At 42.7% G+C, this 14,913-nt stretch overlaps 2 long non-coding RNA genes across 2 annotated transcripts in view; one reads left to right on the top strand and one right to left on the bottom strand.

Moving 5' to 3' along the window:
• Window positions 1–4,789: 4,789 nt before the first annotated feature.
• LOC125973444 (uncharacterized) lies at window positions 4,790–8,150 on the top strand. The gene is made up of 2 exons (XR_007483153.2): window positions 4,790–5,870; window positions 5,972–8,150. It is a non-coding gene; the product is annotated as an uncharacterized lncRNA (long non-coding RNA).
• A 2,599-nt stretch (window positions 8,151–10,749) lies between these two features.
• Window positions 10,750–14,913, bottom strand: part of LOC125973868 (uncharacterized) — a 53,792-nt gene continuing 49,628 nt past the window's right edge. The window contains exons 3-5 of the long non-coding RNA XR_007483309.2: window positions 12,563–12,982; window positions 12,323–12,465; window positions 10,750–12,232 (exon numbers count right to left, since the gene is read on the bottom strand). This is a non-coding gene — a long non-coding RNA (uncharacterized lncRNA). The remainder of the gene's footprint in view (window positions 12,233–12,322; window positions 12,466–12,562; window positions 12,983–14,913) is intronic.

The raw sequence follows: 14,913 nt of genomic DNA, 5'->3' as shown, positions 1-14,913 counted from the left end.
CCCTACCTCTAACCCTAACCCTACCTCTAACCCTAACCCTACCTCTCACCCTAACCCCACCTCTAACCCTAACTCTAACCCCACCTCTAACCCTAACCCTAACCCCACCTCTAACCCTAACACTACCTCTAACCCCACCTCTAACCCTAACCCTAACCCCACCTCTAACCCTAACCCTAACTCTAACCCCACCTCTAACCCTAACCCTAACCCCACCTCTAACCCTAACCCTACCTCTAACCCCACCTCTAACCCTAACCCTAACCCCACCTCTAACCCTAACCCTACCTCTAACCCCACCTCTAACCCTAACCCTAACCCCACCTCTAACCCTACCTCTAACCCTAACCCTAGCCCTAACTTTACCTCTAACCCTAACCCTACCTCTAACCCTAACCCTACCTCTAACCCTACCCCTAACCCTAACCTTACCTCTAACCCTAACCCTACCTCTATCCCTAACCTTACCTCTAACCCTAACCCTACCTCTAACTACACCTCTAACCCTATCCCTACCTCTAACCCTACCTCTAACCCTAACCCTACCTCTAACCCTAACCCTAACCCTAACTCCACCTCTAACCCTATCCCTACCTCTAACCCTACCTTTAACCCTAACCCTACCTCTAACCCTAACCCTACCTCTCACCCTAACCCCACCTCTAACCCTAACCCTAACTCTAACCCCACCTCTAACCCTAACCCTAACCCCACCTCTAACCCTAACCCTACCTCTAACCCCACCTCTAACCCTAACCCTAACCCCACCTCTAACCCTAACCCTAACTCTAACCCCACCTCTAACCCTAACCCTAACCCCACCTCTAACCCTAACCCTAACCCTACCTCTAACCCCACCTCTAACCCTAACCCTAACCCCACCTCTAAGCCTAACCCTAACCCTACCTCTAACCCCACCTCTAACCCTAACCCTAACCCCACCTCTAACCCTACCTCTAACCCTAACCCTAGCCCTAACTTTACCTCTAACCCTAACCCTACTCTAACCCTAACTCTACCTCTAACCCTACCCCTAACCCTAACCTTACCTCTAACCCTAACCCTACCTCTATCCCTAACCTTACCTCTAACCCTAACCCTACCTCTAACCCCACCTCTAACCCTATCCCTACCTCTAATCCTACCTCTAACCCTAACCCTACCTCTAACCCTAACCCTACCTCTAACCCTAACCCTACCTCTAAAACTAACCCTACCTCTAACCCTAACCTTACCTCTAACCCTCACCCTACCTCTAACCCTAACCCCACCTCTAACCCTATCCCTACCTCTAACCCTACCTCTAACCCTAACCCCACCTCTAACCCTAACCCTAATTCTAACCCCACCTCTAACCCTAACCCTAACCCCACCTCTAACCCTAACCCTAAATCTACCTCTAACCCCACCTCTAACCCTTACCCCACCTCTAACCCTAACCCTACCTCTAACCCCACCTCTAACCCTAACCCCACCTCTAACCCTATCCCTACCTCTAACCCTACCTCTAACCCTAACCCCACCTCTAACCCTAACCCTAACTCTAACCCCACCTCTAACCCTAACCCTAACCCCACCTCTAACCCTAACCCTAAATCTACCTCTAACCCCACCTCTAACCCTTACCCCACCTCTAACCCTAACCCTACCTCTAACCCCACCTCTAACCCTAACCCTAACCCCACCTCTAACCCTAACCCTAACCCTACCTATAACCCCACCTCTAACCCTAACCCTAACCCCACCTCTAACCCTAACCCTAGCCCTAACCTTACCTCTAACCCTAACCCTACCTCTAACCCTAACCCTATCCCCAACCCTACTACTAACCCTAAACCTTAACCCCTAACCTAACCCTACCTCTAACCATAACCTTACCTCTAACCCTAACCCTACCTCTAACCCCACCTCTAACCCTATCCCTACCTCTAACCCTACCTCTAACCCTAACCTTACCTCTAACCCTACCTCTAACCCTAACCCTACCTCTAACCCTACCTCTAACCCTAACCCTACCTCTAACCCTAACCTTACCTCTAACCCTAACCCTACCTCTAACCCTAACCCCACCTCTAACCCTATCCCTAATCCTACCTCTAACCCTACCACTAACCCTAACCCTACCTCTCACCCTAACCCTAACTCTAACCCTAACCCCACCTCTAACCCTAACCCTAACCCTAACCCCACCTCTAACCCTAACCCTACCTCTAACCCTAACCCCACCTCTAACCCTATCCCTAATCCTACCTCTAACCCTACCTCTAACCCTAACCCTACCTCTCACCCTAACCCTAACTCTAACCCTAACCCTAACCCCACCTCTAACCCTAACCCCACCTCTAACCCTAACCCTAACCCTACCTCTAACCCCACCTCTAACCCCACCTCTAACCCTAACCCCACCTCTAACCCTAACCCCACCTCTAACACTACCCCTACCTCTAACCCTACCCCTACCTCTAACCTGGGTCGCTGAGGTGAAAGCCCAGAGCACTAACCACTACCCTATGGAAGACTTGCTCTCAGTGCATTCAACATGTATGGTTTTATGGTTACACGAGCAACTGTGTTGCAAATTTACTTTGATAAAATGTTTTGGGTCCCACTGAGATTCGAACATGGGTCGCTGGGGTGAAAGCCCAGAGCGCTAACCACTACCCTATGGAAGCCTTGCTCTCAGTGAATGCGACATGTATGGTTTTATGGTTACACGAGCAACTGTGTTGCAAATTTTCTATCATAAAATTTTTTGGGTCCCACTGAGATTCGAACCTGGGTCGCTGGGGTGAAAGCCCAGAGAACTATCCACAACCCTATGGAAGCCTTGCTCTCAGTGTATGCGACATGTATGGTTTTATGGTTACACGAGCAACTGTGTTGCAAATTTTCTATGATAAAATGTTTCGGGTCCCACTGAGATTCGAACCTGGGTCGCTGGGGTGAAAGCCCAGAGCGCTAACCACTACCATATGGAAGCCTTGCTCTCAGTGCATGCAACATGTATGGTTTTATGGTTACACGAGCAACTGTGTTGCAAATTTTCTTTGATAAAATGTTTTGGGTCCCACTGAGATTCGAACCTGGGTCGCTGGGATGGAAGCCCAGAGCACTAACCACTACCCTATGGAAGCCTTGCTCTCAGTACATGGAACATGTATGGTTTTATGGAGCAGCTCCAGATGTCATCAACGTGTACACGAACACCTAGCAAAGTACAATTTAAAATGACACTTTCGAAGTATCCAAAGTTAAACTTTCAAAAGAAAACCCATAAGAAATAAAACTTACACAAGAAGAGCCCTAACGTGGTACTTGACAGCTGTCAGTGTCAAATGCAAAATGTAAACAAGGACCATGTGAAAATTAGGTCAATGCAATCTCCGGTTAGAATATGTTATTTTGTAGGTATTAACAAGTAGAATAGTTTTAAATTAGTCATAATTACGTATTTAGGCAGATAATTATGGGATATTTTGGTACACTACACGAGGTTTATTAAAAATAATAATATTAAAAACAAATTTCAAACCAGCAATCTAATGTGAAATTGCAGTAGATATAATGGATAACAATATTTCGGCGTATATAGGTATACACGTTATTTAAAAACGACTATAAGTGTTATACTACGATACAAGTGTTTACCAGCTCAGTGGCCTAAGAGGAGAGTGTCCGCCCTGGGATTGGGAGGTTGTGGGTTCAAACCCCTGCCGAGTCATACCAGTGACTATAACAATGGTACCCATTTCTTCCCTGCTTGGCACTCAGTGTAAGGGGTTGAAATGGGGCCCCCCCCCTGCTGCTCACGATCATTGGCACTAAGAAATTTAAATGAGTTCATTTGTTTCTAATGTATTGAAAATATATAGAGACTTGTGGAATCGACCAAATGTGGACACATGCAAGTTTAGTAAATGGATTATAAAAAAATACTGACTTTGTGGCATTATTGAGGCACAGTGAGGTATTCATTCTAACACTTGAATCATCATAATAAATTTATTTTGCATAAGCAAACAAGTACATACCAAACGGCACACCTTTATAGAATACCCACCTCCTGCTTGAGCTCAATTCCTGTGGCCTTATCTTGAATAATTGAACAATTATTCACCTTTTATTCAACATTGAATAATTTGGATGATTTCAATTTCCCTGTCAAGACGCAAAGTTTTGTGAATATATGCTTATGTAACACTGCTAAAGAGAAAACAGAAAAGTGCAATGAAAACATAAGGGGGAAAAAAAAGCTGAAAATATACACAAGCACACACTTCCTGACCCGTTGGGCTGAACCAACATCCGTTTGGAACCACAGTGGAGCTGCTCCCCCTGCTGCTACTCGGAGGAAACTGCCTCTGGGGCCCCTCCTCACACCTCTGTATCCTTGCCTGGGCCTTTTACCTACGAGTGTGTGCGTGTGCGAGTGTGTACATGTGTATGTGTGTGTGTGTTACTTGCCATTCCATCATTATTATCCTGACACTAATATGCATGTGACCTCACCTTCCTATTCGCGCTTTTGCAACATCTGCTGCCATTGTTATCTTTTTTATTTCACCTCATGGCCATCTCATCAGCACTTTTCACAATGTAATAATAACAGAATAAAGCTGTATAGGAGTGTCTGGACATACCAAAAAATACCACGTTTGGTACTTTGGAAGAGAAACTGTAGGACAGTGATTACGCATATATATATATATATATATATATATATATATATATATATATATATATATATATATATATATATATATATAATATACACACATACTCCCTCTTCCCATCCCCCATTGATGAAAGTGTTGCATATAGAGTCAGGGTGGCCTGTGTGGTCAGAAGCAGCTGATAGGAGTAAATTCAACTCAGCAGGCCTGTTGTTTGTGTTTATGTTCTGTGTGTGTGTGCATATGTGTGTGTGTGTGTGTGTGTGTGTGTGTGTGTGCACAGATGTTGCTTCACTCGTTTCAGCAACTTTGCAGGGACTCCATGAAAACACAATCCATCATAGTCTCCTTTCGCAGGTGGTCATCACTGGATTTTTCTCTTTACCTCAGACTTAATTTATTTGATTTAGTTTTATTTTTGGCTTTTAAATTATTTTCTTCTTGCATATGTCATCTTAATGGAGTTAAAGTACGTGTGAGGATGTCTTCGGATATGTGTTTGCTTTATCTAATCTCTGACATGATATATTTGAGTTTTCTTAATGTGCGGCCTCAAAAAAGACAAAGGGCGGAGTTTCACTCTCAATCTCAGCCCACTTGTTTTGTTGTTTTTGTTTCTTTTGCATTAGCAGTTCAGGTTTAAAAATGCCTGTGTGTATGTCTGTGTGTTCATGTGTGTGTGCGTACCTGTTGTGTGAAGAAGAAGTCTTTGCGGGGTCACATTTAGCTAGAAAAGCAAAGAAATGCTGCAGGGCTGCTTCAAGCAAAGTGAACCTGGCTGGAGGCAAGAAGTGTCTTTTCCAACCATGAAACTTCACATATGATAATGATGATAAGATGATATGATAATTCTTAATGGGATCGCAAATATACCGCACACGGACAAAAGCCGAGATAGCAATTAAAGTAGGTGATAGGATGGGCACCATAATCTTCCCAGACAAGTGTTTTCCGAGGATTTTGATTAAAATTCCTACATTTCTACTTACTGTATTGAGAGTGAGCGTGTCCCACTGTTTTTGTCTCTAGGTCGATGGCTTTTTTAATCTGAACATTTCTGCTTGCAACTTGTCGCCTGATGTCTGGAGGGCCTCTACTTGTAAGAAGAAGGGCTCCATAACCTGGTTTGGCTTTAACACCGTGGCTTCCCATTTTTGATTGGGTTGGAATCCAGAGGACAGCAACAGCTCGGACTCGGTGAGCCGGTGACGTGTCGAGTGTCCAGGCCTATTCAGCCTGATGAATGAGAACAACCGTGCCTAACCCACACTCATGATTCCCCCCCATGCCACCTCAAGTTGGTACCCAGCATTATTTAACCTGGAATGCAGGAGGCACCGCAACCGGGAGGCGCCGGCTCCCATGAGAGGCCCTAAAGCCAGTGGAAGACCCCACCCCCACCTGAGAGAAAGAGTGGGCGAAAGGAAAAGGAGGAGGCAGACTGGAGAAGCATCAGAAGTTTCCTCTGATTTTATGTGCTCTGTGATAACATTTGATATTGGTAGCCATTTTATCTTTCCAATTTAACAATGTTTTCGTAACGCAAATGACACTTTTTCACATCCATTCCTACGTCACTGTTGAAAAATGAGAACTTGCATTTTCAAAGGATAGCGTCTCCAGCTGAGCCACACCACCAAAAGGACGCCATGTTTAAACTCTAACGGGAACTATTGAGATCCCAATGATGCCAGATTTGGGAGAACATATCAAGTGCAAACTAAGTCCTTTTATATACAAATCAAATCTTAGTTTTTTAATCCGTGGAAAACCCCACACATAAAGATAACACCACGAACATAATGATTTTCTTCCACTATTAGTCTAAAATTGAGTCCTGAAGCCGACATCAATAATAACTGAACAACAATGAGGTAAATGCTTAACACAATTCAAAAACAATATATAGTCTGTATATTATTTATGCTGATTGAAATAAAAAGTCATAAATTACCCCCTGCCCTCCTATAAAAATGCATGTGAGATCTCACCTGTACTTCAAAATTAAATTGCAGTCTTTTTATAGCAAAAAGTCCACGGGACTATAACAACCGTTCCTACCCCACTGATATTTGAATCTTATCAAATTAGCACTTTCTAATGAAATGGGAGTCTGAATTAAGAATCCCACGTTGCCTGGGTTGAAGTGCGACATTATTCGAGAGTGTGTCGAGGAAGGGGGGCATTCTGATTATTGCCAGCCCTTGAGGAAATGCTATTCCCGTGTTCCCAACTCTCAGGGAGAATTAATTCGGGTGCAGAGCAGCTAGACATGCATGGCTAGCTCCAAAGTTGCATTAACATTAATCACAGGTGAAAATGTATATCATTCACACTCACCTCTGGATGATGAGTTGCCGCTGCCAAGAGGTCAAATGTAATGATTAAACTATGAAATAAAATCCATTATAACACAGACAGGCCAAGGAAATGAGTTGGAATCTGTGTTTTTTACACTGTGCATAATGTGTAAGATACATATTTTTTAAGTCATTTCAAAAGCAAAACATATACGTTGAATACAATTGAATCCCATGGTGATGTATGGACAAATTAATTAAGCATATTGATTGGACAGTGCCGTGTGGATTTTTAATTAGCATATGCTTCAGTGTGTTAAACATGCCTGCGCTCCCTCTGTGTGGAACCAGGCGGAACCAAGCAAGTTGGCAGAATGTGGCTCATATTATGATAAACGCAGGATTAACACACAACATTCTCTGTCATATTCCATATTGCAAACTCCAACTCATCCAAAAATTTAGAATTAATTTAATATGCGGTACACGATGCCGCACGAGTGACGCCGCACAAAAAAAAAAAAAGAAAGATCTTTCTCTGCTGTACAATAGGCAACAATTAATAACACAAACTTAAATGGCTGGAAGATTTTTTTATCCTTATTTTTAAAAAGGTAACAATGTTGGAAAATGTTGTGAAGCGATTTATTTTGGGATCTATTTTTTGTAATATTATAAAAACCTGGTATGTGAATATGGGTGTGTAGACTTTTGTGTAAATATCTCAGTGCAGGTGGGATAAGTATGTGAAGTGCCATGTTAATGACCTTTCCTTGAGCTAATTGGCGACAGGAATCAGCCAAGCTGCGGTCTAATCAATATGACAAGATTGGAGCAGTTGATTAAATCTGCCCCGCCCTGTAAACACACACACACACGCACACACACACACGGAGCTGCCATTGTGGAGTGAAAATGTTTTGATCGCCAAAAACATTTGAATATACTTTGTCCGAGTGTATTTAAATACATTTATTTGCCAATATTTCTGAATATATATGTTTGAAAAAGTTTGTTGCATTTAAATTAAAATCCATCAATTCTGATTCTTGCCTTACAGGGGGAAAACTATTTCCCCAAACCTCCCTGGGACACGTATAAATCAAATAAGAAAAACAATTTGATTTAACATGAAAAAGCGAGTCCAATAAAAGTTCGTTCAGCGTGCAGCTTTGCACATCCTTGTCCCTCTGTGTTCCACCTGAGAATAACATTTATGCCAGAATCTAACAATTAGCTGTTCTTCCCTTTTCATTATTTGTCCTCTTTAAGCACAACCATCACCAGCCTAATTTCCAACCAAGTGGGTTTTTAAGATGCGCCCTAATAAAACGCTTCGCCTCCTCGCAGTAGCCGGCCGGCGCTCCAGTTCGAGCCTTTCTCGGGCCCCCCGCCGGGTGTATTGATAAGCAGCACTGAACCCTGCGGTCAGTGTTTAATTGCATTATTTGGAGTCCTCTAGTCATCCAGCTCTCGCCTCCTTGATAGGAGGGAAGAACAAGTGTTTACTGATAAAGTGAGGTGAAGATCAAAAAGGATACACGGGGAGAGAGAGTGGGCGAACAGTCGGGAGTTCTACGTAAGATATTGATGGATAAATGAAAGCTTCAGAGCCCTTTTCACCCTTAATATCTGTAATTTATGTTATTAGAAATGAGGGAGGGGTTGAAGGGTTGGAGCATAGCCTCATTGTTCAATACTTATAGCCACAGTTCAACCCTCAAAATAGTCCCAGAGGACTACACTACTTTTTGGTCTTTTGTGTAAAGCATCATTCAGATTTAAGATAACGTTATTGCTGCATTTAAAAAAACACAATAGACTGTTAGTTGTTGCCATAAAAAAAATGGTTTACAGCATATCGGTGATGTGTGTCATCGTCATTGGATGCTGAGCTTTTTTTTAAAAAAAAATTCAAACAAGATTTGCTTTGCAAAAACGGACTTGTATAAAGTGCAGGAGCTGCGCTTTGATTCTTCCTACCGTTCAAATTTACAAGAACACAAACGTCATGTATTTCTCCAAGCAACTCAAAATCTTATCGCTGCTGCAATTGTTAGAAATAACCACAAGAGCAACTCTGTTGTTGCCACGGTGACCTTGGAATAACACAGTTGCCAGTAAATAATTATGCTAGACCAGCCTGGACACCTCTTTGAAGTGCACTGCTAGCTTTGTAGCAATATCAAACCAGAAAATGATCAGACACAAAGTTTTGTGTTCATTCTTTAAAGTTACCTTTTTTTCTGCTTCACGTACTTCTACAGACTTTTGAAGACATATTTTTTCCATGTATGAACATGCACGACAGCCATTTAAAAGCTTGAAAATATTGCTTTAAATGTTGCCTTAAAGTCTGTCAAGGAATAATTACTCACAAGCTCATTATGACTCTACCCATCCTCCACGCAGAAGATGTTCCAAAGGCGATTTAAAAAAAGGATTGAACAGGGTGCCACGCTTGAGCACTTCCCTTCCTCTCACACTGAAGTTTTTGTGGTGGCATCTGAAAGTTGCATTGTCCATTCCCTCATGCCCTGTACCCCTCTATCCATCGTGCACCCCCTCCCCAGGCTCCTACTCCACTGCACAGACATGCAAAGGTCAGAGCTAAGAGCATCCCTCTATTCATGACCAGCCAGCTGGACCCTCGTCTTCACCTGGTGCCTGATCATAAATGGACTTAGAGTATGACACATACTTGTTGTGTTCTTAGCAGCTTTTTGTCCTTCAACTTCATTTGGGATGAGACTACATCCATCCAAATTGTGCAATGGAATGGAAGAAGACCCCCCCATCCAGTTGCTGCGGCGGTCATTGTGGTCGCATCCCTCCTTTTCAAAGGAGCCTTGGTGGAAAACACTCACGGTGTTGTAATGTGTCACGCTTGAACTGAATGGTCGGAAGGGACGTGGAGCGTAGCCGCACTTCCTGGCAACACGACATTTTGAGCATATTGTGGCTAATTACATCATCATCACGCCAAGTTGACCAATGTGTTCAAGAGGAGAGTTTTAATGAGGTCTCGATGAGTGACCACCACTGCCCCATGGAACAAAGCAGGTTTACAAATTGTACAAAAAGCAGGTTTACCCAATCCTGGTTGTGCTCGTTCACACCAGCTTCCAAATTTATTTGCATCATCAATCAAGTTTGTACCTGTTTTTCATGCGCAACCACCAGGCCAGTCTGGGAGATTTTAATCAATCGTCCGAGGGCGTGGAACATTTTTAGAACACCCAGGGTAACCTGCAATGGGATTGAGGAGGATAAAAAATGAGAAAATCAAGGACTAAAAAGAATTCTTGTCAGCTACTCAGTGCAGATGTTTCTGCTGTCGGACTGCGGCAGGAAAAAACGAAAACTTTGGAAAATGCATTTCTTCCTGGAAGATTGAGTCTCGGAAATGGAGAAGTACACCAGGATGAAAAATGTGCTCCTCACCAGTTTCTAGAACAAACCACATCTATACACCATTGACAGCAGCACGTGAGCTGGGGAAGCTGGATGTTAGCTTTACAAAGCAACAGGTGGTTGCTTTCCTGCAGACCAACGGAATAAACCTGAACTGTGACAACATCCAAGCACCCCATCATTTACCCAGAGGCTAAATTCAACCCGCCCCCAAAAAACAGGTGCCATCTTCACGTTTGCACAAGAACACACTTCTTAAACAAGAGGAAGAGGATCCAATGTTTTCATCAATAGACATCTGACAAAGCACAACAGATGTCACCAGGAGAGCGTATTATCTGAAGAAGCAGAAACATTCAAAATACTTGGATCACAAATTGCAGGATCTTTATAAAGCTGAAAGGAACGCTGCAGGAAGCCAAAGTGTTGGTTGTAAGGAGCATAGAAGTCTTGGTAGAATATCAATGATACATAAGAAGTGCAGTATATGGTTGCAACAATTCAAAAATAACGTCACAGCAGCATGGCTCATTCATACACATCTGGAAATAATGCACGTTACTCAAAGGATTAAGGAACAAAATCTCCTGAAATTGAAAACATTTCTTTGTACAAGTCATAACACGCAAGACTTGGAATATAAATTTGATCCAATACCTTATTTTCCTCCATCACACACAACTATTTTATCAATTTACAATTAATAGAAGGGAAGTTGCCATTCATTCATTTCAATAGCAGCAAGCTTAAATGCAAATTTAAATGGATATTCCAAATTATTTTCTCATGTAGTATAATTGCAATATCTGAAACTTATTGAAGAATTTTCGGTTATGACTTAAGGCAGGTGAAGACACGCACATATTGATTAAAAAAAAAAGAGCAGCACCAGATATCGAAGACAAGCCACAAGAACACAAAGTAAAATAAAAACACAGATAAAAACATAGTGGTGGCACTTTCTGCTAAAACAAATCTGAGAATCCAAGTGCTACTATACATGCCATCAGAAGTTAATAATGTGGCAAAAATACTAATTAACAAAGAAAAAATCATTCCCTGTAGTCGTTTTTGAGTTCCAGACCGTTCATAATAATTATATATATCAGTCAGACCACTGTGTAGGACTGGAGTAAGGATTTTCGACCAAGCAATCAAATGGACTACCATGTTCCTTCTTGTCCCTTGTGATCGATACCAATGTGACCTGTACCCAAATAGAAGCATGGCGAAATTGAATCAGCTTTTGAGACAAAATGGAAGGCAACTGAAGCACACTTAACCGAGGACCGATTAGAAGTGAAGCGTTGAGCAATGGTCCAAAGTATGTAGCGGAAGGGCGAATTGATCTCTGCGAGAGGTGGTTTGAATGTGTGTTTGTGAGCAGGATTGAGAATTGTCGGGAGGGGGTCACGTCCGAGTTCAGTGTGCCAGAGGTCTCCCAGCTCCGGCTCTTTGATTCGGCTCCCTCGCGGCTCAGAGAATTTCCTCTCTGGTTTCCCAGTGCCGAGCCCACGCTGGGCAAGGAGAGCCGCAGCCAGGAAAATTTATGTTGATGTCAGCAAAGAAAACAGCAGCAAAGCCTTGGAGCACGTCTCACAATATTTGTCAAACAGCAGTCTGTCCATTCTTTTCTCGCCACTCTCCTCTTTCTATGTGGAATATTTCCACTCATACCTTTTCTTGGATCTTACATGAATGTTGGCGGGTGGTTTCACACTACCCGTGACTTGTTGACTCTGTTGACGGGGGCGCTGGTGACCGCAGTTCTGCATGTGGGGGGCATGTTGTCATCCCACAACCTCTGATAATGAGCGCATGGATGAACGTGGAATGTTCTGACATCTGCTTGGACCAAAAAGCCTTGTGAGACACGTGTATGCAGGCCACGAGATAAAAAATATGACCTTCTGTCAAAACTGATGGAATGCCCACCTCTGATATTGCAAAGTGACACACTGTTGACCAAATGAGGTCACGCTTATTTGCAAGAACTCCGATGGCTTACAGTGTCGAATTTAACGCTCCAAAACAAGAGATCACAACCAGATGCATCAAGTCTCCCGTCTTTGTTTATCCTAAAAAAGAAAGGGAGGAAATAAAGTAGCCTGCAGTATTTTCTTCCAAGTGAAATGAGGAAACCATTGAAGACATACTTGACGAAAAAATCATCACCTTAGACATTCTGGTCGTTCCTTTCACATCCCTTTCCTGCTTGGCATCTATCCGTCACCTTATTGGTTGGCATGCCCGGCTCCTGCCATCATCACCATGGCAATGCAAGTGTCCTCCCGTTTGCCATCACCATGGCAATGGGAGTGTCCCCCAGCAACCATCAGCATGGGTTAAGCCTCTTAACCAGGATCACCATGGCAATGAGCGCCCGCTGGATCGCCGGGCTGAGGAAGATGTATGGTGGTGATATGATGGTATTTTTTCTTCCCTTCTTTTATACACGCCGCAGTCATCTATGTTGTGTTGTGTACGTGGTGGGTGGGTGCTGCCGTGTCCCCGCCACCTCTAAGTGGGCTCGGCAGGAGGCCTCCACGGCATCATGGCGCTGAAGACACACCAGGTAGCATCAATGTGGCATGCCTGCAATCACACACACATGCATGCTGAGCTAATTGTGCATATTAACATACACACTGGGTGTTTGGTTGCAGAGAGCCGAATCTTTTGTGTATTCGTGTACTGCTGTGTGTGTTCATATAAATGCTCAGGACTGTTTGTGCACATTTAGCAAAAGAGTAGCACACAAGGAAGAAGCGTCGTTTCAAGGTATGATATGTTAATAAAATGTGTCAAAATGTCTGGAACCTGTTCCCTCTTTATAAAGCAACGTAGAGCCTGAGCGCGGCTAATTAGCGAGCCCATCTGTTCGCTTGGGCAAACTTGTTGGGATTTAGCGGAGAAACTGTAAAAAGACGTGCTCGCTTCTGCTCTTCGCAGCAGATGACAAGTGTGAGAAAGACCAGATTTGATTTCCCCTCACCGCCAGTCCTTTTGTTGACTCTTATTCAATTCAGCATCTAATAATAATTGTGTGTTACGTAAACTTAAATGTTATTTCATTTGTCGATTGAGACTTTGACACAAAGACACATCACATAAACAATTTCCCTCTGTCTGCTCTTTGTCTTTAAATCTACATACATACTGTCGATATGTACACATGTCTGTGTATTCATTTAAAGACATATTATCAACATGTTGGCAGAAAACTTTGTGCCGTTGTGGGAGTGAACACCCACCCATTACGTTCAATACAGGAGAGGCACACGGTCAAGTTGGACGAAGCATAACGGACTCACTGGAGACCGGCACGCACAAAGAACTGCAGAACTCCACTTGATGTAAAGTTGATCACATGATCAAACAACTGGCTGCCAATTTGCATATACAATCACACAGTGTAAACAAATAATATACACACAACATATTCTATTCTATTCACATATTTCATGTTCCTTCATATACAGCTAGATGTGTCTTCATCCTTTAGGTAAACATACAAAATACTTGTCCATTCATTTGAAAAGATGTCTGTCCTTTGACAGTCCACACGTATTTTATCATGGCTTACACAATATATGTAAATATACAGTGAAGGAATACAGTCACGACTACTTTCTTGTTGTAAAAAAACAGACCCAGACAACAGCAACGGTGGCTGAAATAACACCTATGACAGTTGGTCCGCTGTGTTCTTATTGTTTCCTCTGTGTGAGAAGACATCACTGTTGTCTTTTAAGCACCTCTGTCCCGCCTCCCAAACTATTTATTTTATTCTGTTTAAATAGCCCTCCTAAATCCCAGCCTGCATCCTGTGTGCTGGGATGTTTTTTCACTGGGGGCACTTTAATGATTCCCTAACTTGTTATGCTAATCAAAGCACTCCTCTCAGTCTGTGCAGCACGAGTAAGGATTTATTGCCCATTTGCTCGGAGGGAGAAAGAACAGAAAGAGAATTTGGAGTAATTAATCCCGTTAACCAATAATAATTGGGTCCAAAAAAGAAAAGACAGCCACTGGGAGGAGTTGTAGTTAAGCTTGCTTCCTGTGTTTTATTTTAAACTTAATGTTTCCTCTTGTTTAAACTTCCTCCCAGGATTCCTGCTAATCTGCTTGCCCGTTCACTACTGGTGGGTCGAGGCCTACAGAGTAGGTGCTTGGATACTGTCAAACATTAGCGAGGATGTGGTCTCCTAAATTGTACCCAAAGCTAATTTGAGAAAGACGCTTTGATTATGATTGGAGGAGTTAGTGAAATAAAACCATTGGACAAACAACCATTCACAGTTAGGAAGAATTTAGAGTCTTCAAATTGAATGGAATCTAAGTCAGAGTACCTGGAGAAAATCCTCAATGCAAGCCCAGGGACAACGTACAACCTCCACACAGGAAGACCTAAGCCTATAATCTAAAAAAAAATAATATTCTTTTGTTTTAAAAAAAAAATGTATAGAGTTTGATGAGATGTAAAATTTTAAAATATTTTAATGAGTGTACTCAAATATATTTTA

This window comes from Syngnathus scovelli, chromosome 8 (assembly GCF_024217435.2).
Source record: "Syngnathus scovelli strain Florida chromosome 8, RoL_Ssco_1.2, whole genome shotgun sequence".
NCBI classification, from domain to species: Eukaryota; Metazoa; Chordata; class Actinopteri; order Syngnathiformes; family Syngnathidae; genus Syngnathus; species Syngnathus scovelli.
Note: the sequence above shows the minus strand (reverse complement) of the source record. Positions and strands in the feature narration are given on the sequence as shown.